This window comes from Podarcis gaigeae (assembly GCF_964106915.1).
Source record: "Podarcis gaigeae genome assembly, chromosome: 1".
Taxonomy (NCBI): Eukaryota; Metazoa; Chordata; class Lepidosauria; order Squamata; family Lacertidae; genus Podarcis; species Podarcis gaigeae.
This window is the reverse complement of record NC_139678.1, coordinates 127,955,972-127,972,836: the sequence shown is the minus strand read 5'-3', so window position 1 is coordinate 127,972,836 and position 16,865 is coordinate 127,955,972. Positions and strand designations below refer to the sequence as shown.

The 16,865-nt window shown below is 44.2% G+C and overlaps 2 long non-coding RNA genes across 2 annotated transcripts in view; both read left to right on the top strand.

The window, feature by feature from the left end:
• The window catches only part of LOC310833437, a 309,440-nt gene that overhangs the window by 283,048 nt on the left and 9,527 nt on the right, over positions 1-16,865 (top strand). The gene's annotated exons all lie outside the window — the stretch shown is intronic.
• LOC310833883 lies at positions 6,691-13,378 on the top strand. Its single transcript, XR_014558983.1, has 3 exons — positions 6,691-6,876; positions 7,889-8,059; positions 13,127-13,378. It is a non-coding gene; the product is annotated as an uncharacterized lncRNA (long non-coding RNA).

The window sequence follows — 16,865 nt, the reverse complement described above, 5'->3', positions numbered from 1 at the left end:
CTTCATCAGGCACAATATTCAAAACTGATAAACCAGGAAATAGAATGGAAGATTAAATCAATGAAACAAAAACGTTTGAATCGGCAAATAAATGTGGGAAACTGCTGGCCTGGCAGTTGAAGAAGAGACAAAAATTGAACATAGTAACAAATTTGGAAATTGAAGGAAGAAGTATACAGAACCCCGTGGAGATTAGAAAGTGTTTTCAAAAATATTTTAAAAAATTATATACTCAAGGGCCGCAGAATGAAGTTGAGATTGAACAATTTTTGAGGAAAAACGGATTGAAAAAATTGTCACAAGAAAATAGACTACTCCTGAACAGCAAAATAACACGACAAGAGATTGAACATGCCATTCAGAACTTGAAATTGGGCAAATCTCCAGGGCCAGACGGCTTGACCTCTAAGTACTATAAGACATTAAGTGATTATTTGATCCAACCACTGCTGGAGGTCAGCAATGAAATTATGGAGGGAAAGAAGGCGCCAGAATCGTGGAAAGAAGCGTTTATCACATTGATACCAAAATTAGAAACTGAAAAGACACAGCTCAAGAACTACCGCCCCATCTCCCTTTTAAATGTGGATTACAAAATATTTGCTGATGTTTTGGCAAACAGACTTAAAAGAGTTTTAAGTCAAGTAATTCATAAAGACCAGGCAGGCTTTCTCCCAGGCAGACACATGTTTGCTAACACAAGGAACATTATTGATGTCCTGGAACTTTTGCAAACTGACATAAACACTAAAGCAGTGCTAATTTTTATAGATGCGGAGAAGGCCTTTGACAACATCTCTTGGAAATTTATGAAGGGAAATTTAAAAGAAATGGGAGTGGGGAGGAGTTTTGAAAATGGGATTGACGCAATATATTCAGAACAAAAAGCAAAATTGATTGTTAATAATGTGGTAACAGAAGAGTTCAAAATTGAAAAAGGAACACGACAAGGCTGCCCGATTTCCCCTTTGTTATTTATCTCAGTCCTGGAGGTGCTCTTAAACTTGATCAGAGGGGACCGGTTGGTGCAAGGGATCCAGGTCGGAGCGAAACAATATAAACTTAAAGCTTTTGCAGATGACCTAGTTTTGACACTGCAGGAGCCGGAATCTAGTACGAAAAGAGTTTTACAATTGATTGACAATTTTGGTCGGGTGGCGGGATTTAAGTTAAACAAACAGAAAACTAAGGTGTTGGGGAAAAATTTGACAGATATTGAATCAGAACAGTTTCAGAGAGAAACAGAATTATCATTGGTGAAAAAGGTAAAGTACCTAGGGGTGAACATAACAGCAAAAAATCTGAGTCTATTTAAGGAAAATTATGAAAAATGCTGGTCTGAAATTAAGAGAGACTTGGACAGTTGGACAAAATTGAAGCTTTCTTTGTTAGGCCGAATTGCTGCTATTAAGATGAATGTATTGCCAAAAATGTTGTTTTTGTTTCAAACACTACAGATTATAGACAAGATGGAATGCTTCCGGAAGTGGCAGAGAGATATTTCTAAATTTGTCTGGCAGGGCAAAAAGCCCAGAATTAAGTTTAAGATACTGACTGACGCAAAGGAAAGAGGGGGCTTTGCCCTGCCAGACTTAAGGTTGTATTATGAAGCCGCAGCTTTCTGCTGGCTAAAAGACTGGCTACTTCTCGAAGACACTGATGTGTTGGATCTGGAAGGGTTTAATAATAATTTTGGTTGGCATGCATACTTATGGTATGACAAAGTTAAGATCAATAAGGCCTTTAAGAACCATATTGTCAGAAAAGCAGTGTTTAATGTCTGGACAAAATATAAAGACTTATTGGAAAATAAAACCCCAAGGTGGCTTTCACCTCTGGAAGCTAAGGCTCGAAAAAGACCCAATATGGAAGCCAATTGGCCAAAATATTGGGAAATATTAGAAAAAGATGGAAATAACTGGAAATTGCAGAGTATGGAAAAAATGAAGGATAAAGTGCGAGACTGGTTACATTACGCTCAGATTAAAGAAGTTTTTAAAAATGACAAAAAGCTAGGGTTCCAGGTGGAGAAATCGAAGTTGGAAACCGAACTGTTAGAACCTAAGACTAAGGTACTTTCAAGAATGTATAACTTGCTGTTGAAATGGAACACACAAGACGAAATGGTTAAATCGGCTATGATAAAGTGGGCACAGGACATTGGGCATAACATTATGTTTGAGGAATGGGAAAGGTTGTGGACCACTGGGCTAAACTTTACTGCATGTAATGCTTTGAAAGAAAATATAATGAAAATGATATACAGATGGTACATGACCCCAGTTAAGCTTGCCAAAATATAACACTCGTCTGACAATAAATGTTGGAAATGTAAAGAAAATGAAGGAACATTCTTTCACCTCTGGTGGACTTGCCCTAAAGTGAAGGCCTTCTGGGAAATGATATATAATGAACTGAAAAAGGTATTTAAGTATACTTTCACTAAGAAACCAGAGGCCTTCCTTCTGGGTATTGTCGGCCAGAAGGTGTAAAAGAAGGACAGAACTTTCTTTATGTATGCAACAACGGCAGCAAGGATACTCATCGCAAAGAACTGGAAAACTCAAGATCTACCCACGCTGGAAGAATGGCAGATGCAGCTGATGGACTATATGCAGCTGGCGGAAATGACTGGCAGAATTCGAGACCTGGGAGAAGAAAGGATTGAAGAAGATTGGAAGAAATTTAAGATTTATCTACAAAATTATTGTAATTTGATGGAATGCTAAGAAGGATGCTTGATTATAAACAATTGGCCATCACTAAATTAGATGAGTATTATTAGACTATATTGTAATGATTGGTTATAAGATTACAAATAAGATGGTAATTTGCTTGAAAAATTTTATGAACAGTGTAAGTGCGAGCGGATGACGCGAGGAAGTCCAAGATGTTATGAAATTTTGTAAAGACACAAACAATGCTGTTTTTCATTTTTGTATCTCTTTTATTAAAAAAACCTAATAAAAATTTTGAAAAAAAAATATATAGACAATGTACTGGTTTGGGTCTACATGCTTTGTTGTTGTTTAGTCGATTAGTCGTGTCTGATTCTTTGTGACCCCATGGACCAGAGCACGCCAGGCATTCCTTCCACTGCCTCCCGCAGTTTAGTCAAACTCGTGCTGGTAGCTTCGAGAACACTGTCCAGCCATCTTGTCCTCTGTTGTCCCCTTCTCCTTGTGCCCTCCATCTTTCCCAATATCAGGGTCTTTTCCGGGGAGTCTTCTCTTCTCATGAGGTGGCCAAAGTATTGGAGCCTCAGCTTCAGGATCTGTCCTTCCAGTGAGCACTCAGGGCTGATTTCCTTCAGAATAGATAGGTTTGATCTTCTTGCAGTCCATGGGACTCTCAAGAGTCTCCTCCAGCACCATAATTCAAAAGCATCAATTCTTCGGCAATCAGCCTTCTTTGTGGTCCAGCTCTCACTTCCATACATCACTACTGGGAAAACCATAGCTTTAACTATATGGACCTTTGTTGGCAAGGTGATGTCTATGCTTTTTAAGATGCTGTCTAGGTTGGGTGTGCAATGCTATACTCAAGATCTGCTGGCTGAGGCAATAGGACTCACAATACCGGTGGAACTCCAGATATACTGCCATGACAGATAGACTGGCGAAACCCTCTGCTGGCCAAGCCATCCCACTAAAAAAAGGGGAATGACTAAAACAAGGAGAAGTTGTGAGCTGTGCAGGGGAGGAGCACAAAACATCACCGCTCTATGTTATACCCTTTCAATGAGGGCTTTTCCTGCTTTCTCGAACTAAGTCTACAGCTTAAGGTAAAGGGACCCCTGACCATTAGGTCCAGTCGTGAATGGCAATGATCAACCTGCTTGTTGTGGCTGAATGGTTAGGGAACTGTGTGGGTTCCCCACTGTGCGGGTTCAAGTCCCAAGAATCTTTACCACCAAATAACGTTGGTTTTTTTCCTAAACTCCCACATCTGGAGAGTTTTGGAAAATCACTCCAGGAACCCCCACTGAAGTCTACTTACTCCCTTCCCCTTCTGCAATTGCCTTTACCCAGGAGAATCCTATAATGGAGACCTTAATTATTTGCGTTACTTTCCAGGTACCTGTGACTCATTCCTAATCAGCTTCAGCCTCCTTTAACTCGGTTCTTGGTTTAATTTAAATCCCCTTTGAAGTCTTTAGTTCCTGCTTCTTCTCATTTCTAGTCTCTTACTAACACAAGAACGTGGGCATGCCAGAACGACAAGCTAACACGGAGGCATGTCAGTTCTGCAACCCAGAGAAAACAACATTGTGCAGCATAAAATGCATGCCAGATCAATGTTTTGCAGAGTACTAAAGGTGGGATGAGTACCGTATTTTTCGCTCTATAAGACACACCAGACCATAAGACGCACCTAGTTTTTGGAGGAGGAAAACAAGAAAAAAATAAATCTGAATCTCAGAGCCAGAACAGCAAGAGGGATCGCTGCGCAGCGAAAGCAGCGATCCCTCTTGCTGTTCTGGTTTCTGGGATAGCTGCGCAGTCTGCATTCGCTCCATAAGACGCACACACATTTCCCCTTACTTTTTAGGAGGGGAAAAGTGAGTCTTATAGAGCAAAAAATATGGTATTCAAGGTAGTATCATTGCTCAGATTGTGCACCTAATCCCTTGCTGTCCCTTACCTGCTGGCTGGCATGAGTTGGAAGTCCAGCTTCTAGAGAGCTACAGGTTCCCTATGTTGCCTTACCTTCTATTTATTGTCCCTGAGGGGAATGTGGGAAGGCAATTTTACCAGGGACGAAGTGCAGCACAAATAAAACCATCGCATGTTCCACAGATGACAATGCTTCTATTATAAACTATTGTCTGTTTCCAAACCAAAAGTGAATCTGTGTGAATTGCATGTTTTGCTCTGGCTGCAAATGTGATCAGATCTTTCTTCTTCAGGGTATTTTTATTTTATTTTTATTTTTTATTTTTATTTTATTATTATTATTTTTTGTCTTGCCAAAGATCTTGGGGAAGTAGGGCGATGGTTTGTCATTCAGGGATACAAAACCTAAGCACAGTTTGATAAGAGTATATAATAAATGAATAAATGTGTCAATTAAGTTAATTTGGAATATGCAGAAAATACAAAAAATATATTTAAGGAACTGCAGAAAAAGGGGGGAAAGAAGTCGAGTTTCGGAATGTTAAAATGATTGTAAAATTATTGAAATGTATAAACAAACCTACAGTTTTCAGGGTTGGTTGGTTGGATAAACAAACCAACAAACACATTCTCCTTTATAATAATGAGGGCTAGAAACTTTTCTCTCTTTAAGCTCTGCAGAGCCTGAATCCCTCCCAGACCCTACATCAGAGATTCAAATTCTGCAGCTCGCACCAGAGAGATTTCTAAACGTTTGCATATAATAATTGCTTTTGTAAGGAGTTGCCAAGTGTACAGCTTTGTTGAATGGGGAGTAACTTGGAATAGCTCCCTTGGAATTTGAACTCTAATTATATTACCTGACCTGCAGCGTGTGCACAATCTCAGAGGGCTATTTATTTATTTTATACCAGCCTGTTTCTTGTCAGTACTTAACAGCGTTTTTAAACAAAAGATTAATTGAGGCACTTGCTAGCTGCTCTCAGCACAGGAGAACAGACGCTAATTCGGAACCGTTACCCAGGTAGACACTTAGCGGACAAAGAGCTTATTTAGGGGAACAGTATCACAACAAAGCAAAACAAAACCCTGCAACCCCCCCCCCCAGTGTACCACCTTGAAGAGATGCATTAGGGATATTCATGCAATTTATAAATTCTGCAGTTGCCAGTCTCCCTCGCTTGCTGTTCTTACAACAAAACCTCTTCTAGTCTAAAATGTTAACAGAGCTCCTTGAATTTAGCAGCGTTCCTTTTTACAAGATGCCAGCAACAGGAACTTTCCTCCTCCTCCTCCTCCTCTACAGAAAGCAGCCGCTATTTCTCACCAATTTCCATCAGCCACTTGTATGATCTAAATTCTCTGCCCACATGAGCAAACTGGAGTGAGTCACATCCATGAAGGACTTGGCCCAATCCGTTTTTGCAACAGCAAAAGTCATATTCCTATTTCAGAATGCGATACTTCTCAGCTCGAGGGGAAACATGTAACGGAGACGGCTGCAGCTGGCTGGTAGTTCCCCCTCAACACAGAGTTTGTTTAGAAAACCATCCTGTTCCTATATAATTTAGTGTAATTAAAGCACTCCATTTATAAAAGGCACAAAGATCTACAGAAAGCTCTGGTCCATCCACCTTGCGTTTGCAGGAGTCGTTTCTGCTCTTATCTGGCAAGATTCCTAGTAAAGGACCCCTGACCATTAGGTCCAGTCGTGGCCAACTCTGGGGTTGCGGCGCTCATCTCGCTTTATTGGCCGAGGGAGCCGGCGTACAGCTTCTGGGTCATGTGGGCAGCATGACTAAGCCACTTCTGGCAAACCAGGCAGTGCACGGAAACGGCGTTTACCTTCCCGCCGGAGTGGTGCCTATTTATCTACTTGCACTTTGACGTGCTTTCGAACTGCTAGGTTGGCAGGAGCAGGGACCGAGCAACGGGAGCTCACCTCATCGCGGGGATTTGAACCACCGACCTTCTGATCGCCAAGTCCTAGGCTCTGTGGTTTAACCCACAGCACCACCCACGTCCCTTGGCAGGATTCCTAATAAGTCTTTTAAACAGATGCTCATCATCAAGGGACATTCTCCCCATCACTGCCTCGCTCCTTGCTATCTACTAGGTGCATTTATGCCTGTCGCTGTATAGCTGTTCAAGTTTTGGGAGCTTTTGTCGGCGGAAAAGAAAAGGAAAGAAAAACCGGGGCAGATATCAGCTCTTCAGTGCTGCTTTTAAAGTACCATCACTGGCTGTAGAATATTCTAAAGTAAGTATCGCATCGGTATAACCTTAGCGACGTTAGTGACTGTTCAGATAATAAGGGCTTATTATATTGTACTTGAAGCATAATCAAAACTCAGACACTGGAAGATCCCTGCATTGGAAGCAAGCGTTCGTTACTGAGAAGCAGCCCCAGAGATTGTTGATGCACTCAGTTCAAATTAACTGCATTAGATGTGCCGTCCAGAGAGGTTGGCCTTGGCTGATTTTGGAAGCTGACACATGAAGCGAAGGAAGAGGCTGCTTGCAGAGGTGCAGGCGACCTATTCTAACAATAGATTTAAAAACTTGTATCCAGAAGCGTACAGGAGGCCAGCATATACTCTAGCAAACGGATTATTTTACTCCCTGCATTAATCAACCAGCACTAATCTGCACTAACAGCAGCCTCTGAACTAGGAATGCATGCAAGTCACAGTATACAAATGCTTGTTGTACGGAAATTCATTTATCCAAACACAATGAATTAATACCCAACCCTTGCTTTACACACCACAGATTCTGATATCCAAACAACTGGACCTGCCTGTGGTACTGTAAACTAAGAATAAGCCTTAAACGAGCCTTGCCTTTTGTGTTTTTCTGCTCTGGAGCAGCTAGTTTGCTATAAACCGTGGTGGGAAAACAGGAAGTGGGGAGGAAAGGGAGGTAGACTGGATAAATAGGAGAGCGTTTTTCCCTTTGTTGCTTGTGACTCTTGAGTGCTGTGCCTTTTTCTTACTTGCAAGTCAGATCTGCTTGCATGGTCTAGGGGCAGGATCCAGGGCAGGTGCCGTAAGAAGAACTGGCGGGCACGTTGGTGTGGCATTCTTGGAAGCCATACTGGTGACTCCTGTAATAGGACATGGGGATGGAAGGACTGTACAAAGGTGGGATTTGAGGCGGGATTAGACGTAAGTGTGAAACCCCCCCCCCATTGCCTTGTCCCCATTTCCAAGGAGCTTCACGTTCATTATAACATTTCTCCTGTGCATGGCAAAACGTTGCCTTCTTCCCAGAGTGAACCAGCCCCACCTCTCTCCAAATATCCAATGGTTTTGGTCTGAACACCTACATTGAGAACTGGCTGGTGGCAGGATCCTGTTGTGATCAAACTTAAACTGAGGAGGGGTATTGATCCACTGTTAAAGTCCTCCATTTTTCATCATTAATTGGAAAAGCAAGCCAAGGTGAATGTTGGAAGGACAGATAAAAGGAAGCAGTTCAGTTATTGTCTTGTTGAGTTATTGCACGCTACTGGTTCCTCCATAGCAAGAAAAACTACTTTAGAAATATACATCCATGAGAGACTTGTTTATTCCCAAATGCTCGGTAATGTGAATTTTGGAGGAAGGCTGCCAGATCGCCAGCAATGCTTCCTGGGGATCAATGCAGTATCTGGGGGTTCATTTCTGGATCTGAGATTGGAAAGGACAGATGGTTCTCATACAAAGAGAAATAATAATAATAATAATAATAATAATAATAATAATAATAATAATTTATTATTTATACCCCGCCCATCTGGCTGAGTCTCCCCAGCCACTCTGGGCAGCTCTCAATCAAGTGTTAAAAACAATACAGCATTAAATATTAAAAACCTCCCTGAACAGGGCCCCCTTCAGATGTCTTTTGAAGATAGGATAGCTGCTTATTTCCTTCACATCTGAAGGGAGGGTGTTCCACAGGGTGGGCGCCACTACCAAGAAGGCCCTCTATCTGGTTCCCTGTAACCTCACTTCTCACAATGAGGGAACTGCCAGAAGGCTGTCGGCGCTGGATCTCAGTGTCCGGGCTGAACGATGGGGGTGGAGACGCTCCTTCAGGTATAAGGACCGAGGCTGTTTAGGGCTTTAAAGGTCAGCACCAACACTTTGAATTGTGCTCGGAAACGTACTGGGAGCCAATGCAGATCTCTCAGGACCGGTGTTATGTGGTCCCAGCGGCCACTCCCAGTCACCAGTCTAGCTGCCGCATTCTGGATTAATTGCAGTTTCCGGGTCACCTTCAAAGGTAGCCCCACGTAGAGCGCATTGCAGTAGTCCAAGCGGGAGATAACTAGAGCATGCGCCATAGTGTGCCATTTTACCAGGTCCCATTACTTGGGACCACTGAACTAATGTAAAGTATCATTAGTGTACAGCACAGTCTTCTTGTGAATATGGCTCTGCAGCAGGGGTAAGCTAACACCCAAAAGAGACATGATATGGACATTTTGGGAGCTTTACTTAACGGAACCCTTGTAAATTATGCTAACGGAAGTCAAAACTGTGTGAAAGCAAAGCGTCACCCAGTGCAGCACATTTTTTCAATTAGGTGTAAATGGGCCACATTCTATACAGTCTTCCTTTTTCTGAATGCAAGGTGTGGAAGGCAGGGAGCAGAATCTAGTGTTGCAGAAGTCGATTCATATTTTTGCAGAGCTTGGAATGGGGAATGAATGCTAATAAATGCTGAAGTGAGCCGGCAGCTTTCCCAGAGGTTCTGTGCAGAGGCAATCCATTTATCCCTTGTTTGAAGCCTCTACCCTTTTGCATCCATTATTGTCACATGAGGCGACACTGCAAGACCCAAGGAGATAGATAGATATATATATATATATCAAAAAATATGTCTCTCTTTGACATCTTTGGGGGCTGAAACCTACTGAGTACAAACCGACGCCGACGCCTCTCTTGTTGCTTGGATATGCTAGAATTCTTGGATGGCTATTCAGCCGTAATTCGGATCACAGCAGGGAAGGAGCCACTGTGCTGCAGCTGAAAAGCTTAAATTGCCTTAAAGGATTATCTGGAACAAACAAGTTAAATGTAATCAGTCCCTTACATCTGACTAAACTCCTGCACGAGAAAAAATCAGCCACTGCTCAGATCAAGGAAGTACAAATCTGCCGTTGACAGTACACTTCCGTTGGAGGGGCTCGTGGCTTCGTCTCAGTTAGAGGTGTTGGTTTAGGAACCCACTGCTGTAGATCTGGCAAATTGGGAGAAGGAGAAATATGATACAAATATCTGGTTCTATCACAGTTATGACGGCAAGCTGTATTTCCTAAATTAAACGAAGCAGCAATTCCCTAGAAGGGCAGCACCTTTTCGCTTCTGTCCTCTTAATTCATTGGAGATGGTGGCAGCTGGATAATTAGTGGGCTAGAATCGTAGAGTTCGAAGGGTCCCCAAGAATCATTTAATCCAACCCCCTGTAATGCAGGAATACGGGGGTTGAACCTGCAAGCTTGGTGTCATCAGCACCATTCTTTAACCCAACTGAGCTATCCATGTAGATATGCTGTTCTTGAGCAGCCCCAATGTTGTTGTTTAGTCATTTAGTCGTGTCCGACTCTTTGTGACCCCATGGACCAGAGCATGCCAGGCCCTCCTGTCTTCCACTGCCTCCCGCAGTTTGGTCAAACTCATGTTGGTAGCTTCAAGAACACTGTCCAACCATCTCGTCCTCTGTCATCCCCTTCTCCTTGTGCCCTCCATCTTTCCCAACATCAGACTCTTTTCCAGGGAGTCTTCTCTTCTCATGAGGTGGCCAAAGTATTGGAGCCTCAGCTTCAGGATCTGTCCTTCCAGTGAGCACTCAGGGCTGATTTCCTTCAGAATGGCTAGGTTTGATTTTCTTGCAGTCCATGGGACTCTCAAGAGTCTCCTCCAGCACCATAATTCAAAAGCATCAATTCTTCAGCGATCAGCCTTCTTTATGGTCCAGCTCTCACTTCCCCAATAGATGCGTGCAACTTTCATATGCAAGGCCAACTGATAGTTAAAAACCAAGTCGGACCGGCAGATAAGCCCAGAAGCGTATAGGGTGTGTGTAGAGAGAGAGGCTATTGTGTGGTTGTGTAGTGTAAACACAAATGAATGCAGTCCTCTAAATGATATTTCACCAGTTTCCAGTAGATTAATGTTATTCTTTCCCGTAATTTGGGTAGCTTTTACTCGTGCCTTCTAACAGAAACATGTGATGGGTGTCAACCGGATTGCAACCAAAATGGAGCCACTGAGCACAAACAAGATGTCTGCTTGCTCAAGGAACCCTGAGCTTTGCCAAAGAACAGAGACATGTTTTAAAATATAACATCTAAGAGGGCAAACTGCCCCCAAAACATCCCAAAGAGGACTGGGCTTACTTAGGAGCCACAGAATGTTGACAGTCATTTGGAAAATAAAAATGGAAAACTGGGCAAAACATGGCATGTCTGCTTGGCAATGGTAGGCTATAGTACATGGCAACATTTTGTTGCAGTTTCCCTCTCATCTAATACGGTACAGAGGTTTTGAATGTCCCATTGTTATTTCACTAGGACAGATGAAATAGCTTTGTGTGCCACCACGTTTATTCATATTTCCTCATTTTATTTTCTGGTCTAATTCCATTGTAGGCCACTCTTGGAACGTCCGCAGGCTTTAGAAGGAAATCCTCTCCTAGATCCCCTTTAGAAGGGACCCTCTCCTATGATCCCTTCAGTTCATAAGACATCCCTCAGGTCGGGCATACATTTCCCACTCCCTTTTTAAACAAGAGGAACACAGTCATTCCAAAGGGAATGTAACATGCAAGGCTTTAAGAAATCCTGCACTGACAACACGTGTCAGCAGTCCTTGGTTCGAAGGGACCTGCATTGGCCCACATAACCTGGCTTCTATTGGCTGTTGATTACCCTTCCCTTTGCTGTAGCTCACATAAAGAAATGGATCAATATTACCCTTGCTGCAATCTGTGCTTCATCGTTGACTTGAGAGGTGTCAGTTTAAATTCTCTTTCTTGGTTAATTAGAAGTCAGGCAGCAGAGCAGGACTGGAACAGGGTCTTGCATCTCTAGGTTTTTAACAGAAGGGACCAGCTTGGATTCTGTAGGAGAGGGGAAACAAGACATAAGGAAGCGAACGCCAACTGTTACTGTTATTAGGAATCTGATCTTTGCCGAGACATGAATGAAGATACTTCTAATTCAAAAGCAGTTCTAATGCCCTTAAGATGGAACCCAAATTTGGCAATAAAGCTGATTGCCTCCAATAAATTATTAGCACAGTTGCACAGCAAAGCCATTTTAAGGCCATGACCTCTGACCAAATGGCTGTCTGTGTTTGTTCGTTTTTAACAGGGGCACTTGAACCTTCTTTAAAAACTCCTCCAGACATGGCTTGTTGTTGTTTAGTCGTTTAGTTGTGTCCGACTCTTCGTGACCCCATGGACCAGAGCACGCCAGGCACTCCTGTCTTCCACTGCCTCCCACAGTTTGGTCAAACTCATGCTGGTAGCTTCGAGAACACTGTCCAACCATCTCGTCCTCTGCCGTCCCCTTCTCCTTGTTCCCTCCATCTTTCCCAACATCAGGGTCTTTTCCAGGGAGTCTTCTCTTCTCATGAGGTGGCCAAAGTATTGGAGCCTCAGCTTCAGGATCTGTCCTTCCAGTGAGCACTCAGGGCTGATTTCCTTCAGAATGGATAGGTTTGATCTTCTTGCAGTCCATGGGACTCTCAAGAGTCTCCTCCAGCACCATAATTCAAAGCATCAATTCTTCGGCGATCAGCCTTCTTTATGGTCCAGCTCTCACTTCCATACATCACTACTGGGAAAACCATAGCTTTAACTATACGGACCTTTGTTGGCAAGGTGATGTCTCTGCTTGTCTGCAGCCAAATACACCTCACTATGTCATGCAAGGTAATCTGCGATATATAAATTCAATTAATCAACCAACCAACCAACCAACCAACCAATAACAAGGCTATCAGTGACTGCTGTTCTACTTACAGGAACAGAGGCAGTATTTTGTGGGAGAACAGCAAGAGAAGGCTGTGATGACATGCTTTTGGGCTTCTCAAAAGCGTTTGGATCTCTACTGTGGAAGACAGGATGTGGAACTGCAAAGGCCTTTGGTCGGATCCAGCAGGGCTCCTGCTATGGTTTCATGATAATAGCTTGGTCTTAGCATGCTCTGTTGAGTTGCCTTGAGGGTCCCATTGGAGACATGCCAGGGTACAAATTTAAACAGAGAGGAAACCAGGAGGAAATTTATACAGGGAGGAAATTAAATGTTGATATGGGGTGGGAAACATGTGGCCCTCAGATGTGGCTGGACTACAACTCCCATCATCTCTGGCCATTGGTCATGCTTGCTGGGGTTGATGGGAGTTGTAGTTCAACAGCATCCAGCTGCCCATCACCATTTGGAGGGTCACAGGCCCCCCACCCATTTTACCTTTAGCTTTTTTTTAATAAGAGGGCAACATTGCACCCCTTCATTTCAGATGGAGGGGGATGCTCTTTCGAGAGCTGTGAGGAGAATTTTCAACAGCAGCAATTCAAAGGAAGAGACAAATGTGTTTGGAATGCTTACACTGAGATAGATTTAAAAATATGTGTCTTCAAGCAACTATTGCCATGGTAACACTTATCTTTTATCCCTTTCCCACACCCTGCTCCGTATGAGTAAGAAGTGTTTTGTCTTTCTCTTTGTGGTGGTTCCTAATCCTGCCTTTCTCCCATCTGACACCTCAACATCTGACGCTTTGCGGTTTTAATCTAAAAATTGAATTTTGGAGCTGCCACGTGGTCAGCTGGTGATTCTTCTTGTCTCCTTTATGTCAGGTCAGGGGCGATTTAAAGCTAAGTTATCATATATGCTGTCCTCGCTGCGTCTTATTTCTTCAGCACTTTCCAGTGGGCAAAGTCTTGTTCTGCAACTATTTTTAAAACTGCCACTTTGAGATCAGAGTGGGATATACTGCATGCAGGCTCAAGCTCTACAAACTCAGGGAATTGGAAGCGAACGCTGGTGATCAGCAGTGAGGTTGGGCAATGCTGCAAATTGTGTTTCCATAGTGTAAGAAGTGGGTCCTAAGGCCCTTAAAATACAATCTGAACAAAGCAAGGTTTACAGCCTATCACGACTGCCTAATTTGTCCCTCCTCTGTTGACATCTCCCACTACCCTTATTTCAGCGCCCCTTACCCTTATTTATTAGGGACGCGGGTGGCGCTGTGGGTTAAACCACAGAGCCTAGGACTTGGCGATCAGAATGTCGGCGGTTCGAATCCCTACGATGGGGTGAGCTCCCGCTGCTTGGTCCCTGCTCCTGCCAACCTAGCAGTTTGAAAGCACGTCAAAGTGCAAGTAGATAAATAGGTACCACTCCAGCGGGAAGGTAAACGGCGTTTCCGTGCGCTGCTCTGGTTCACCAGAAGCGGCTTCCTCATACTGGCCACATGACTCGGAAGCTGTACGCCTGCTCCCTCGGCCAATAAAGCGAGATGAGCGCCGCAACCCCAGAGTCAGCCATGACTGGAACTAATGGTCAGGGGTCCCTTTACCTTTACCCTTATTTATTATTTCCCTTATTTGATCCTATGCAGTTACTTACTGAGCCAAGCCAAACACCACATCCCAGCCCACAAGCTCTAAACATCTCTAGTTTTCAGGTGCGAATCGATCTGAACTGCTGACATTTATCTAAAATGCTGCATTTGTGGTTTATGTGAAAAAACAACATCCTCATTTCTCACACATACTAAACACCCTCCGTTCACCAATGCTTTTCCTTGGTCTTCTAGGCCCAAATCCAGATTGATCTGGTGGAGTAGCCGGCACCAGCAAAGATCCACAATGTTTTCCTGATTCTGTATTATTGCCTTACGATGCTCCTGAGCCTCAGGGCCCGTCCACCCCGCAGCTTAATGCAGATTGTGAAACTCTTGTGAGTCCTTCAATTCCTCTCCCCATCCATTCAGCGTTCTGCTAAAACTACTGCTATCCTGCAATTTCTCCATCCTAAATATGGAGTTCCCCTATGCCAGGGATGTCCAGCTCCCAAGAACCTGCAATCTACTCCCAGAAGAAAGAACTAGCAGTGATCTACCCATTTTAGCGGGGGGCGACCCTAAGTTGTTGAGCTTTTTTTAGAGGGTGCAAGCCATAGTTGTTGTTGAGGTTTTTTTGATGGGGCCAAAGTTGTTCAGCTTTTTTTTGGGGGGGTGGCATAGTTCTGCTGCTTTTTGCCAGGGAACACTCCATACAACACTGCCCAGGTATTACTGTATTTTTCGCTCTATAGGACACACCAGACCATAGGAGGGGGAGAACGGGGGGGGGGGAATCTCCCCCTCTCTGCTCAGCACCCCTTCAGTGAAGCAGCAGGAGAAACGGAGCCCCTTCCATTTCTCCTCCCGCTTCGCTGAAGGGGCGCTGCACAGAGAGGGAAAACTGTGCAGCGCCTCTCCAGCGAAGCGAAGCCTGGAGAGCAAGAGGGATTGGTGTGCACCGACCCCTCTCGCTCTCCAGGCTTCAGGCGGCTATCTGCAAGCCTTCGGAGCGCAGTGGGAATTCCTGCTGCGCTCCGAAGGCAGGCGGATAGCTGCCTGAAGCCCCTGGAGCGCAGCGGGAGTTCCCGTTGCGCTCCGGGGGCTTCAGCGAAAGCAACACGAAGCCTCCGGAGTGCAGGGGGAGCTCTCCCTCTGCGCTTTGGAGGCTTCGCGTTGTTATCGCTGAAGCCAAGGAGCCTGCATTCGCTCCATAGGACACACACACATTTCCCCTTAATTTTTGGAGGGGGGAAAGTGCATCCTAAAGAGTGAAAAATACAGTAACCCCGCCAGCGATAACTCCATCTTCCATTTTTGCAATCATTTGCGGTGTGATCAACCGCTATCACCCGGGGATCAACCTGTCGATGGCGGTTAACCGATTTGATATCCCTGCCCTATGCAATCAATGCAGCAATCCTATCTGGATTTTCCAAGCATAGGAAACCTCTGGATTTAGGAAGCAGGTGGTGTGGGAAAGCCACCGGAGTTCGTGTGCGGCTCTATTTCCTAGCACCATTACAGTCCGCGATGGTGCCAGCAGTTAAAAATCCCCAAGCGAGTTTTACAAAGAACCCTCCTGCCTTGCCGATTTAAAAAAAGGCGACAAGAAACAGTGCGTTTTGGCAGCGCGGAGGACGCGAACGTACAGATTTTGAGTAGGAACGGATTGCCTAATTATTTATAGTTCAGTGCATTTGTAGGCCAGTGCCTCTTCCCCTCCAAAAAAAAAAAAAGAGATATCTCTTTTTTTAAAAGAAATTTACATAGAATAGAACGCTATATAATCAAGCTCATCATCAGTCTTAGCCCACACATTTTTCGTTGTTGCAAACTGGTGTTAGGAGGGTGAGATCTGAAGCAAGCAAGTTATGTGCTGGAAGTGTCTGCTGTGTAAGAGTAGCTAAATTGCAGCTAGGAAGGCGACATCATGTGCAATGCTGACTCTTTCCTTCATACTGAAACTATGTCCAGCAAGATGAGCAAGGTATAAATAATAGCATCATCATCATCATCATCATTACTACTACTACTACTATTAAAAGGTAAAGGGACCACTGACCATTAGGTCCAGTCATGGCCGACTCTGGGGTTGCAGCGCTCATCTCGTTTTATTGGCCGAGGGAGCCGGTGTACAGCTTCCAGGTCATGTGGCCAGCATGACTAAGCCGCTTCTGGCGAACCAGAGCAGTGCACGGAAACATTGATTACCTTCCCGCCGGAGTGGTACCTATTTATCTACTTGCACTTTGTCATGCTTTCGAACTGCTAGGTTGGCAGGAGCAGGGACCGAGCAACGGGAGCTCACCCCATCGCAGGGATTTGAACCGCTGACCTTCTGGTCGGCAAGTCCCAAGCTCTGTGGTTTAACCCACAGCACCATTATCGTTATTATTCGTTGTTAAAATATTCAAGAAGCTTTGACTTGCAGAACACATAGCTAAAGAATAATATATGCAAAGTACAGTCGTACCTTGTTTGACAAACGCCTTGCGACTCAAAACGTTTTGGCTCCCGAACGCCGCAAACCCGGAAGTGCGTGTTTCGGTTTGCAAACATTCTTTGGAACCTGAACATCCGACGCAGCTTCCATTGACTGCAGGAGCTATGGTTTCTTTGGACAGAAATTCCCAGTGTTATTGACTGTTAGGCTTGCCCGTACAGCCAGATCAATTTTTTAAATAATGAG